Source organism: Phyllobates terribilis, unplaced genomic scaffold (assembly GCF_046119375.1).
Source record: "Phyllobates terribilis strain yellow unplaced genomic scaffold, ASM4611937v1 Scaffold_4__5_contigs__length_816908805, whole genome shotgun sequence".
NCBI classification, from domain to species: domain Eukaryota; kingdom Metazoa; phylum Chordata; class Amphibia; order Anura; family Dendrobatidae; genus Phyllobates; species Phyllobates terribilis.
The window spans coordinates 594,274,017-594,286,933 of record NW_027362764.1 but is presented as its reverse complement, the minus strand read 5'-3'; positions in this window follow the sequence as shown (position 1 = coordinate 594,286,933).

The window sequence follows — 12,917 nt, the reverse complement described above, 5'->3', positions numbered from 1 at the left end:
ATTGATAGCGGTCTCTCGGCCAAGAAAATTGCCAAACTGAATCATGTGAGTGCCATGACAGTTGGAAGAATACAAAATGAAGTCCGTCCTTCCATTCAAAAGCCAAGAGGTAGACAACATAGTGAATTTTCGGAGTCAACAAGTCGGCTCATCATAAGGTCTTTCAGTTCTGGTGTGACAAACCCAGCAGTGGAGGTGGCTCCTATACTTCATAATAGTGAGATCACAGACATCCATGCAAGCACCGTGTGACGTAAATTATACAAGTCTGGAATGGTGGCCCGAAAAAAGGTGAAGAAGCCATGACTTCAATATCATCATAAGAAGAGTCAGCACGAGTTTGCAAAAATATTAGAAATGTGAACAGTAGAAGATTGGCAACGGGTGATTAGGAGCGATGAGATGAAAGTCAATAGACTAGGCTCTGATGGGTGCAAATTGGTCTGGAATAAACAAGGGAAAAAGGGGTTAACGGATAAAGAAATTGAAGGAACTGTAAATTTCAGTTGAGGAAGCCGGAATCTATGGGTTCTTTCACAGCCAAAGGCATTGGATACTTGGCCAGGATTGATGGTGGTCTCAACACTTATCTATATATGAGTATCCTACAACACGAGTTACTTTGCACACTCAAGGACTATGGGTATGAAAAGTTCCAGCCGGACAACAACCAGAAGCATATGTCGCGATTGGAAAACAAATGGTTCAATGACAATGAAGTAGAGATACTGGATTCGCCTCCCCAGTACAGGATTGGCCTTCACAGTACCCAGACCTCAACCCAACTGAACATTTGTGAGTGGAGTTGAGGTAAAAGCCGAATACATACCTAAATGAGTCAACCAGTATGCACCAACTTTGGGAACGTGTAGAAGAGATCTGGAATCAAATTTCAGTTGAGACATGCTTGAATCTAATCAATAGCGTGCCCAGAAGGATTGAGGCAGTGTTGAAAGCCAAAGGTGAATTTACAAAATACTAACAAAATAATAAAAATTTAAATTTAGATTTTTAGGAGAAAAACAATAACAATGCAATGACATGACAAGAATCTTCATAACTAATCATATGCTAAATAGTAGCAAGTCAAATTTATGCAAGATATAGCCAAGATGATAGTCTATAAAATGATGGTAGTCTAATGTTTAAGCAGTAGTGTATGATGAGATATGGAGCCTGAGAGTCAAAAGTTCAAAACATTGTTACCCTTTTGCTCGTCAGTGTAACTTTGTGATAGGATGGCAGAACTATTTTTTTTACTTAGTTGGGGTCATGTGGACCTACTTTTTCTTGCATGATTAGCAATGTTCCATGCAATAAATTTACTTATTTTATTTAATAATTAAAATTATTCACATTGAAACTCAGAATAATATAACAGTAATTTTTTCACAAAAGTGAATTGGACACAGCATATAAAAAGTCACAGAACCAAATGATGCTATTCTTAGTAGTATAATTAATAATAATAATGTTTTATTTAAATGGCACTAAAATAGTCCCCAGCATTTTACAATGCACTTGTTTCATGCATAAACAATGTCAGACATTGCAAAGTAACACATAGTTCATCGATTCAAACAAGAGCTAGCAAGAGCTTACAATTTATAAGGAGATAAGGGTCACACAAAAGGTGTGACCCTTTTATGTGTTATGTGTATTACTTGGTCTGGTTTGTCATGATTTTAATTGATTGATTAATAAAATTTTGTCTATATACTAATGGATCTCTTTGTTTTTCTGCACATTATGTAGTGTAGTTGTGGTGATTTATTATCCAGTGTGTGTCTTTATCTAGATACAAAGTGCTATTAAGTGCATCAAGAGTATGGAAACAGATTATAGGAAAGACCAGATTCTGAAGTAATTATAGAAATAGAGAACTGGGAAAACATAGATTACTGAGTTGATGTGATAGGTCAACATACAGAAATGTGTTTTTTGAACATGCTTGTACGATTGCTACTTCCAATAGGTGGTGCTATAGAGTACAAGTCCTCTTTTTCTCTGAAGAGGCAATTTGCATATTGAACATGCTTGAAACTGTGGATATTGGAAATTAATTGGAATGTCTATGGTAGTGCATTCCAGAGAACAGGTGCAGCACATGAAAAGTCTTAGACACATGAGTAGGAGATTCGAATTTTAACTTCAGATCATTAGCAGAATGGATAGCATGGATACAGTGGTAGACAAAGATAAGGAAGGAACAGCACAGAGGAGAGCTTTGTGCATGAGTGTGATAAGTTTTTCTTGTACTCTGTAACAGACGATCAACCAGTGCAGTGACTGGCACAGAACTGAGGCATAAGTGTAGTTGTACAGAAATATCAGCCCGGCTACTGCATGAAGAATAGATTTGAACAGTGAGAGTTTAGTGACAGGAAGCTCCATTAGTTGTCAGTTGAGAAGTCAAGACGAGAATAAACAGGGCGACAGGAAACGTTTTTTCACTTTCCAAGGAAAGAAATGGCAGATTCTAGATGTTTTTGAGACTCCGGTGACATTAGTGAGTGAGTAAGACAGGGAGTGAAGAAAAAATCAAAGTCACATATAACTCCAAGATAGCAGACATTTTGCTTAACCAAAACCTCTTGAAAACTCATTGACTAAATACATTTTAACAGTTTTGTTTTGTAAACAGCCTGAAAATAAATTGATGATAATGAAACAGATACGGCACATGCCTAATTAATGTATCCTCGAAATTAATCAACAAGTTAATTAGCTAATCCTTGACATCAAAAAAATATTTTTAAACATTGTACAGAAACCTATTTTACACATACACTTTATTTTTTCTACATATTTATTCACATTTCTATTTTCCCAAGCATACTTTTTTCTTGTCAATGTAATTACTTGAATGGCAGTATAGAGTGACATAATCAAGGACATTTAATCTACTACAATGGAAATTAGGCACATTCAACCAATGCAAAGGTCTGTAGTTTCCAAAGTGACTTTTTAAACACAGACATTAATCTTATGTTATGCTGAGTGTCAATTAAGCAAAGAAATTAGAGAAATGCATGGAAAGCAATGTTTAGTCTTCACTGTGTGTACTTAAAATAGCTTTAATGAAGTATGTGCACAAACAATTCTGTGTCAAGGATACATAGACTTTTATTTGATTTAGCTTTCAAAATAATAATTGTGCCTATTATTGCTAATTTGTACAACCTTGACATACCAAGGCTGACTTGCACTTTACTGAGATATTGCACTGTTTTTGTATCCTTCTACAGAGATTAAAATGTATAATTGGCATTGGTTTAAATTAATATAAGCATAGAAAAAGCATAACTTCATAGATAGATACATAGATTTTATTTATATAAATTTCTGAATATTAATCAAATATTTTTAAATGCACTGTTGCATTATTTCATAAATCAACAAATAGTTTGGCAAGCACCAACATTAAAGCTCTGAGGAATCTGACTGTATCACAGGTACTGATTCCAAGAGCAAAGACAGTAAAGAACAAAGTAAACATTTTTATTTCATGTTCTCCTCAAAGTAACTGTAAAGTATTTTTTTATTGGCCTTCAGCTCAAGCTTGAGTAATGTCAAGTTGGTGGATGAATGATCTGTAGGATCGTTATCTTGATTGTATGAAGCCATCGAGTTGCTGGTCTTCCTCATCTTGCTCCTTCCATTCTTCCAACCATAATGTCCTTCTCCAGTGATTGATCTCTTCCTATTATATGCCCAAAGTAGGCAAGTTATAGCTTGGTGATCATTGCTTCGAGTGAAATATCTGGCTTGATTTGTTCCAAAATTGATTTGCTTGTTCTTCTTGCCATTCATGGCATTGATAACATTCTTCTCCATCACCATATTTTAGAGGTGTAAATTTTTCATCTGTAATGTAAGTTAATCCAATCGGTAAATGGCTTAATGAGAAAAAAAGATCAAAATGCCAGAATTATGTTTTTTTGGCCATCGCAACATTGCAATAAGAGGTGATCAAAACATTGTATCTACCCCAACAACAGTAAAAACATCAGCTCAGCAAAAAAAAGCCATCATGCTTCACTATATTGAGAAAATTGAGAGCGTTATGGATCTCGGAAAATGGCAAAGTATTTTTTTACAAATTGCCGAATTTTTTTCAACACTTAAATTAATTTTAAAAAAGCTATACATGTTTGGTATCTCCGTAATCATACTGACCTGGAGAATCATACTGCCAAATCATTGTCACGCAAGGTAAGGGAAGAAACAAGTGTACAACAATGGAAAGAGGGGGGAAGGGAGCCCAATAGCTAGGGAAAGAGGGAGTGGAGACCCCTAGGCAGATCTAATAACACTCTGATTATCCTATCGTCTCTAGGTAGGGAGGGGATTGGGTGAACACTCGTCAGCTCCACTGTAACTAAAGACAACAAGGTAAACAAACAAAAGGGATACACTTAGCTTGCGAAAACATCATAGAGATAACACCAACTGTCCTCCAAGGTAAGTTCAAGAAGAAACTAGCCGACTACTAGTACTCCAGGCATGGACAGAGGAACATAGAACTATCACCGGCAACTCTCTGGAGACACTGAGAGTTTTTAACTACCAAGCAAGGATGTGCCAATTAGCAGCAGAATGTGGAGGTCACTGCTGGGTCCTAAAGGAAGAAGAATATCGCTACACTACAGAGATGACAGGATGAAGAAGACATTTGAAATGCCAAGCACAGTGAGCTTCTACAGACTGATCCAGAGCGACTGTCTGTCACACTTGATACACCCATGACAGTACACCCATTTCTACGAGTGGCGTCTGGACACTCAGGAACAGGTTTCACAGGATGAGAGGTGTGGAACGAACGAATCAGCCTAGGACTATTCTCCTCTGATGCTAAAACCCACATCCTTCCCTTCAGTGCACCAAGTACTGTAGGAAATGACGTTAGAGATGAGAATCCACAATCCTCAAAATTTTAAACTACAAATTACCATCAACCATGATTGGGGGTGGCGGCAGGGGAGAGGACTCAAAAGATTCTACATATTTTTTGAGCAGAGACCTGTGAAACACATTGGGAATCTTAAGGGCCTGAGGTAGCTCAAGATGAAACATTGCTGAGTTAATGACAGCGGTTATTTTATAGGGACCAATAAATCTAGGTCCCAGCTTCCAGGAAGGAACCTTCAACTTTATATTTCTGGTAAACAAGCACACAAAATCATTGACACATAGGTCCACACCTGGCGAGCATTTCCTGTCAACCATACATTTGTACCTGTCTCCCATGATCTTCACGTTACTCTGAACCCCCCACCTCACAGAGGAGAGTGATGAAGGAAAATGTTCCTCCTCAGGAACTCCTGAAGCCCCTCCTCCACTAAAAGTATCAAACTGTGGATGGAAACCGTATGCACCAAAGAACGGTGACCTGCCGGTAGATTCTTGGCGATGATTATTAATAGCAAACTCGGCTAGCGGTAAGTAAGATGCCCAATCTTCCTGGTTTTCTGAGGCAAAACTCCTGAGGTAAGTCTCTAAATTCTGATTAATGCGCTCGGCCTGTCCATTTGACTGAGGATGGAAGGCAGAGGAAAAGGACAGCTGCACCCCCAGTTGAGCACAGAAAGCTTTCCAGAACTTAGAAACAAACTGGGTGCCCAGATCTGACACCACAATGGAGGGAACCCTGTGAAGCTTCACAATCTCATTCATAAATAGCTGAGCAAGAGTAATGGCATTCGAAAGTGTCAGTAATGCAATGAAGTGAACCATTTTACTGAACCTATCTACAACCACCAGAACCACAGTCTTGCCTGAAGATACCGGTAGATCAGTAATAAAATCCATGGACAAATGTGTCCATGGCCTGCTAGGACTAGGTAGTGGAAGAAGAGGACCAGACAGACGAGTATGTGATACTTTAGAAAGTGCGCAAATACTACATACCGAAACATGTTCAACCACATCCTGATGCAACTCCGGCCACCAAAAATGACGAGGTCCGCAGTTGCCTTACCACCTGGATGACCAGCAACCACTGAGTTATGATGTTCCCTAATTACTTTACATCTCAGATTAGGTGGTACAAATAACCTCCCTGAAGGGAAGGAGGCAGAGGTATCCCCCTGAGCCGCCAACACCTCACCCTCCAGGTCAGGGTACAACGCCAAAATGACTACTCCCTTCTGCAAAATTGGGGCAGGGTTCTTATGGTCACCATCACCAGGGAAGCTCCGGGATAAAGCATTAGCCTTGATGTTTTTGACCCCTGGACTGAAAGTGTCACCAAATTTGAACCTAATAAAAAACAGGGACTATCTAGCTTGCCTAGGGTTGAGACATTTTGTCATGGATCCGGGTGGTGGAACCTCTGTGCTGCGGTGCAAGGAGGGACCTGAGGGGCGTTACTATGTATCAACTCAGACTGACCAAGGTCGCACGGCGGCTCAATCGACTCCGTGACCAGGGAAGGACCCAGCAGAGGGACCAGGTACTACTCTGGACCAGTCCTTGTATGATAGCAGGTGACTCCCATGGGTCAGAAGGCAGGGACTGACCGGTACAGCAGAAGAGCACGGCAGGCAGGCTGATGGGTGATCCGGGTAGATGGACCGGCAGACACCATGGGTAACTGGCAGGAGCCTGCAGAGAGGCAGGCTGGTAGGCATGGCAGGTAACAAGCAGGAGCCTACAGGTAGGCTGGCTGGGGGACTGGACTGATAGTCAGGCTATTGGACTGGACTGGTAGTCAGCTTGGCGGACTGGACTGGTAGTCAGGCTGTCGGACTGGACTGGTAGTCAAGCTGGCGGACTGGACTGGAAGTCAGACTAGCAGCGGGACCTGAGGGATGAAGCAGAGTTTAGAACACAGAGCTACAACCTTGCATGGGCACCTCCATTTTGGAGGAGGTGCCTTTTATATGAGAAGTCCTCTGGCCATAGGCTGGGGACTCCTTAGGATGGCGAGCTGCCCCTTTAAGAGGGAGCGTGCGCGCACGCGCCCTAAGCACACTGCCTGGGAAGCTGCGTGCGCTGGCAGCAGCAGGAGAGCAGGAAGACGTCGGGACAGGAGCGGGGCAGTAAGGGGGACGGCGTTTCTGCTACACATTTAGCAGATTGAAGATATGACAGGTTCTTATGGTCCTTGATAACTGTAATAGGTTGCACAGCCCCCTCCAACCAATGTTGCCATTCTTTCTAAGCCAATTTAATCGCTAAAAGCTCCTTATTACTCACGTCATAATATCTCTCAGCCGAAGATAATTTCTTGGAAAAGAAAGTGCATGGACGCCGTTTACCAGGGGATGGACCCTGAGACAACACTGCCCCAACCCAAACCTCCGACGCATCAACTTCAATGATAAAAGATGGAGAAACATTGAGTTGACTGAGTATAGTTGCTGTGGCAAAACAACTCTTTAGAGAGGAGAAAAGCTGGGCGGCCTTCGACCATTTAGAAAAATCAGACCTCTTCCTTGTCATGTCAGTGAGGGGTTTCACAATTATCAAATAATTTTGGATGAATTTCCGGTAAAAATCAGTAAAGCCCAGAAAACGATGTAAAGCCATCTGGGTCACGGGACAGTCCCAATCAAGGACAGCACAGATCTTCTCCGGATCCATCCAAAAACCCAAAGATGACAACAGGTACCCCAAAAACTGCACCTCCTGGACAGTGAAAACACATCTCTCTAGTTTGACATATAGTTTGTTATCCCTTAATATGTGGAGCACCTGTTTAACATGCCCCCGATGTGTCTCAAAATCAGGTGAGTAAACCAAAATACCATCCAGATAGACCACAAGCCTGCCCACCAAATGATGGAAAATATAATTTATAAAATTATGGAACACCGCAGGAGCATTGGTCAGACCGAAAGGCATAACCAGACTCTCGAAATGCCCTTCATGGGTATTGAAAGCCATTTTCCATTCATCCCCTTCTTTGATTCTAACCCGATTGTAGGCTCTCCTTAAGTCTAGAGATGAGCGTTGTTCTACTCGAACTGTTCGCCAATCTCAAATTCGAGCTGTTTTGGGCGGTGTTCGAGCCGGTCGGCGAACACGAACAATTTGAGAAAAATTCGGCTGTTCGAGGTTATGTTCGATAACTGTTCGTGCACCAAAATCATAACTGGATTTTTTCTCAGTAATGATGAAAATTAATGTTAATACGCAGTTTGAGTGTACAGCGGGGCGGGGGGAGGGGCAGGGGATGGATCTCTGCAGGAACAATGAAGATCTCCATTTTTTTTCTCTTTCCCGCATTTGCAGTGGGGAGGTGCAATCTGTCAGCCTATCAGCAGCGCACACACGGAGCGAAGTGCTTTTTTTCACACAAGCAAGGGCATGTGTGATTGGCAGTGTATGTCACATGTCCTTGCCCTATAAGACCAAGCCATTTTCCCCGTCGCCACCATTTTCTCACTGCTGCAGCTGCGTGTTAGACGGCACCGCTGTTGCTGTGTGCGCTATACCTTGTTAATTTCAAGCCAATTTTCGCACACATATACAGATAGCTTGGGAGTAGGGAATAGTTGTGATTGCAGTCCTTTTAAGGACTAGGTTACAGCATTTCCTACGACTTTTATCAAGCAGGTCTGTGCTCTTAAATAGATAGATTGTGGGAGTAAAGACTAATTGTAATTGGAGTCCTTTTCAGGACTAGGTTACATCAGTTCCTATCAGTTTTTGCCAGGCAGGTCTGTGCCAGTGCTGTGCAAGTTTTTTTCACAGCATTTGGCTGAATCTAGCAAAGCTAATCCTTTTTGGCCTATTGCAGAGTGTGTTAGTCAGTGGAGTAGCCTATCTGTGTTGCAAGATATACCACCTGTGTATAGAATACCAATTTTTTTACTGCACCTAGTGAAGTAAAATCTTTTGGGCATAGCATCATTCTATTAGTCCATCTATACTGACCTCCATCAGGTTGCAAACTGAATATAATTTTTTTCTGCATCTAGCTCTGAAAAAATATTTGGGCTTCTAGCAGTGTGTGGGACTTGGTCTATTAGTCCATCTATACTGACCTCCATCAGGTTGCAAATTAAAAATAATTTTTTTCTTCATTTAGCTCTGAAAAAATATTTGGGCTTCTAGCAGTGTGTGGGACTTGTTCTATTAGTCCTTCTATACTGACCTCCAGCAGGTTGCAAATTGAATATAATTTTTTTCTGCATCTAGCTCTGAAAAAATATTTGGGCTTCTAGCGGTGTGTGGGACTTGGTCTATTAGTCCATCTATACTGACCTCCATCAGGTTGCAAATTAAAAATAATTTTTTTCTGCATCTAGCTCTGAAAAAATATTTGGGCTTCTAGCAGTGTGTGGGACTTGGTCTATTAGTCCATCTATACTGACCTCCATCAGGTTGCAAATTAAAAATAATTTTTTTCTTCATTTATCTCTGAAAAAATATTTGGGCTTCTAGCAGCGTGTGGGACTTGTTCTATTAGTCCATCTATACTGACCTCCATCAGGTTGCAAATTAAAAATAATTTTTTTCTGCATCTAGCTCTGAAAAAATATTTGGGCTTCTAGCAGTGTGTGGGACTTGGTCTATTAGTCCATCTATACTGACCTCCATCAGGTTGCAAATTAAAAATAATTTTTTTCTGCATCTAGCTCTGAAAAAATATTTGGGCTTCTAGCAGTGTGTGGGACTTGGTCTATTAGTCCATCTATACTGACCTCCATCAGGTTGCAAATTAAAAATAATTTTTTTCTTCATTTATCTCTGAAAAAATATTTGGGCTTCTAGCAGCGTGTGGGACTTGTTCTATTAGTCCATCTATACTGACCTCCATCAGGTTGCAAATTAAAAATAATTTTTTTCTTCATTTAGCTCTGAAAAAATATTTGGGCTTCTAGCAGTGTGTGGGACTTGTTCTATTAGTCCTTCTATACTGACCTCCAGCAGGTTGCAAATTGAATATAATTTTTTTCTGCATCTAGCTCTGAAAAAATATTTGGGCTTCTAGCAGTGTGTGGGACTTGGTCTATTAGTCCATCTATACTGACCTCCATCAGGTTGCAAATTAAAAATAATTTTTTTCTGCATCTAGCTCTGAAAAAATATTTGGGCTTCTAGCAGTGTGTGGGACTTGGTCTATTAATCCATCTATACTGACCTCCATCAGGTTGCAAATTAAAAATAATTTTTTTCTTCATTTAGCTCAGAAAAAATATTTGGGCTTCTAGCAGTGTGTGGGACATGTTCTATTAGTCCTTCTATACTGACCTCCAGCAGGTTGCAAATTGAATATAATTTTTTTCTGCATCTAGCTCTGAAAAAATATTTGGGCTTCTAGCGGTGTGTGCGACTTGGTCTATTAGTCCATCTATACTGACCTCCATCAGGTTGCAAATTAAAAATAATTTTTTTCTACATCTAGCTCTGAAAAAATATTTGGGCTTCTAGCAGTGTGTGGGACTTGGTCTATTAGTCCATCTATACTGACCTCCATCAGGTTGCAAATTAAAAATAATTTTTTTCTTCATTTATCTCTGAAAAAATATTTGGGCTTCTAGCAGCGTGTGGGACTTGTTCTATTAGTCCATCTATACTGACCTCCATCAGGTTGCAAATTAAAAATAATTTTTTTCTGCATCTAGCTCTGAAAAAATATTTGGGCTTCTAGCAGTGTGTGGGACTTGGTCTATTAGTCCATCTATACTGACCTCCATCAGGTTGCAAATTAAAAATATTTTTTTTCTGCATCTAGCTCTGAAAAAATATTTGGGCTTCTAGCAGTGTGTGGGACTTGGTCTATTAGTCCATCTATACTGACCTCCATCAGGTTGCAAATTAAAAATAATTTTTTTCTTCATTTATCTCTGAAAAAATATTTGGGCTTCTAGCAGCGTGTGGGACTTGTTCTATTAGTCCATCTATACTGACCTCCATCAGGTTGCAAATTAAAAATATTTTTTTTCTGCATCTAGCTCTGAAAAAATATTTGGGCTTCTAGCAGTGTGTGGGACTTGGTCTATTAGTCCATCTATACTGACCTCCATCAGGTTGCAAATTAAAAATAATTTTTTTCTTCATTTAGCTCTGAAAAAATATTTGGGCTTCTAGCAGTGTGTGGGACTTGTTCTATTAGTCCTTCTATACTGACCTCCAGCAGGTTGCAAATTGAATATAATTTTTTTCTGCATCTAGCTCTGAAAAAATATTTGGGCTTCTAGCAGTGTGTGGGACTTGGTCTATTAGTCCATCTATACTGACCTCCATCAGGTTGCAAATTAAAAATAATTTTTTTCTGCATCTAGCTCTGAAAAAATATTTGAGCTTCTAGCAGTGTGTGGGACTTGGTCTATTAGTCCATCTATACTGACCTCCATCAGGTTGCAAATTGAATAAAAAAATTTTCTGCATCTAGCTCTGAAAAAATATTTGGGCTTCTAGCGGTGTGTGGGACTTGGTCTATTAGTCCATCTATACTGACCTCCATCAGGTTGCAAATTAAAAATAATTTTTTTCTGCATCTAACCCAGCCAATAGTTTTGGCCTAATACCACAGTTTGGCCACTCAGCTCTGCTCGGTTACCATCCATTGTTTTTTTGTGCAAACAACTCCAGAGTTGTGAATTAGTTAACCACCAAAATGAGTGGAAAAAATCCTGCTGCTGGTGGAAAGGGGAATAGGCGTGTTGGGAAGGGGAAAAAAGGTTGTGTCCGTGGGGTAGGTGCAGAAGAAAGACCATCTTCCAGCCAAACTAAAATGTCTACTTCTTTTAGCGGACAATGTGATAAGATCCCTTTCTTACGGCCACGCCAATCGCTATAAACTCCAGATGAGGCACAAAAACAGTAGGTGCTTCAACGGATATCAAGTGCTCCTTTAAGTGGGCTCTCCTCCACATCAACTTCAACATCACAAATACTCCAGTCCTCAAAGGTGTCACCCAAATCGCACTTGCTTCCTCACAGCTCCCAAATCTCCAGCTGCCCGTCTGAGTATGAGGTAGAACAGATGGTTGAGTCTGCAGAGCTGTTTACTCATACTATAGCCTGGGAATCAGAGGTCGACTCCAGCGCTTCTGTGAATCCAGACGAGGAAATGATCTGCACTGATGCCCAGAATCTTTATGAGTTGGATCCAGGACCAGACGCAGAAGGTTCTGACCATAATGTAGACCCTCATTCCCAAACTGTAACTCCTGTTGGTGGAGACAATGAGGAAGACGATGATAAGACTCAAATACCTGATTGGAGCGACAACTTTAGTTTTTTGTCAGGGCAGGAACAGGTTGGCTCTGAGGACGACGGGTGTGATAACGCACAGGGTGATGATGATGAGGTCGGAGATCCCACTTACTGTCAACCCACAGTCAGCCAAGAGATGAGGTCAGCAGAGGAGGTGGAGGAAGATGCTAGTGACGACGAGGTCAGGTTGCGCCTTCCTGGACAGAGACGTAGTACTGGAAGCACGTCAACAACTGCATCCTCAAACACAACTCTGCCTCTCACCACAAGTCGTGGTGGCTCTTCAGGTCGCATGGGTGCTAAGCCTTGCATAGCCTGGGCATTTTTTCAGATCGATAAAGATGACCCAACTCGTGTTATCTGTAACATTTGTCAGCAAAAGCTAAGTAGAGGCCAAAAAATACATAGTTTGAGTACTTCATGCATGAACCGGCACATGGACATGAAGCATAAGTTGCAGTGGGAAGCTCAGTGTGCTACAATGCGGCCTAGCCGGCCGGGCCAACCACTGTCTGCCATATCTTGTGCATCCGCGGCCTCTTCATCCTCTGTGACTGGGGGGACAGCAGTCACACCTGTTTTGGGGCGCAGACCTGCCACCTCTTTACCCGCAACAGCCAGCGTGATTGGCAGGTCATCATTTTCTTTGGAGGTGGTAACACCAGCTGGTCTTGAGCGCTATCCAACATCGATAGCACCACCTTTGGATCAAGGCAACCTAACATGTCCGCCTGCATCTTCCT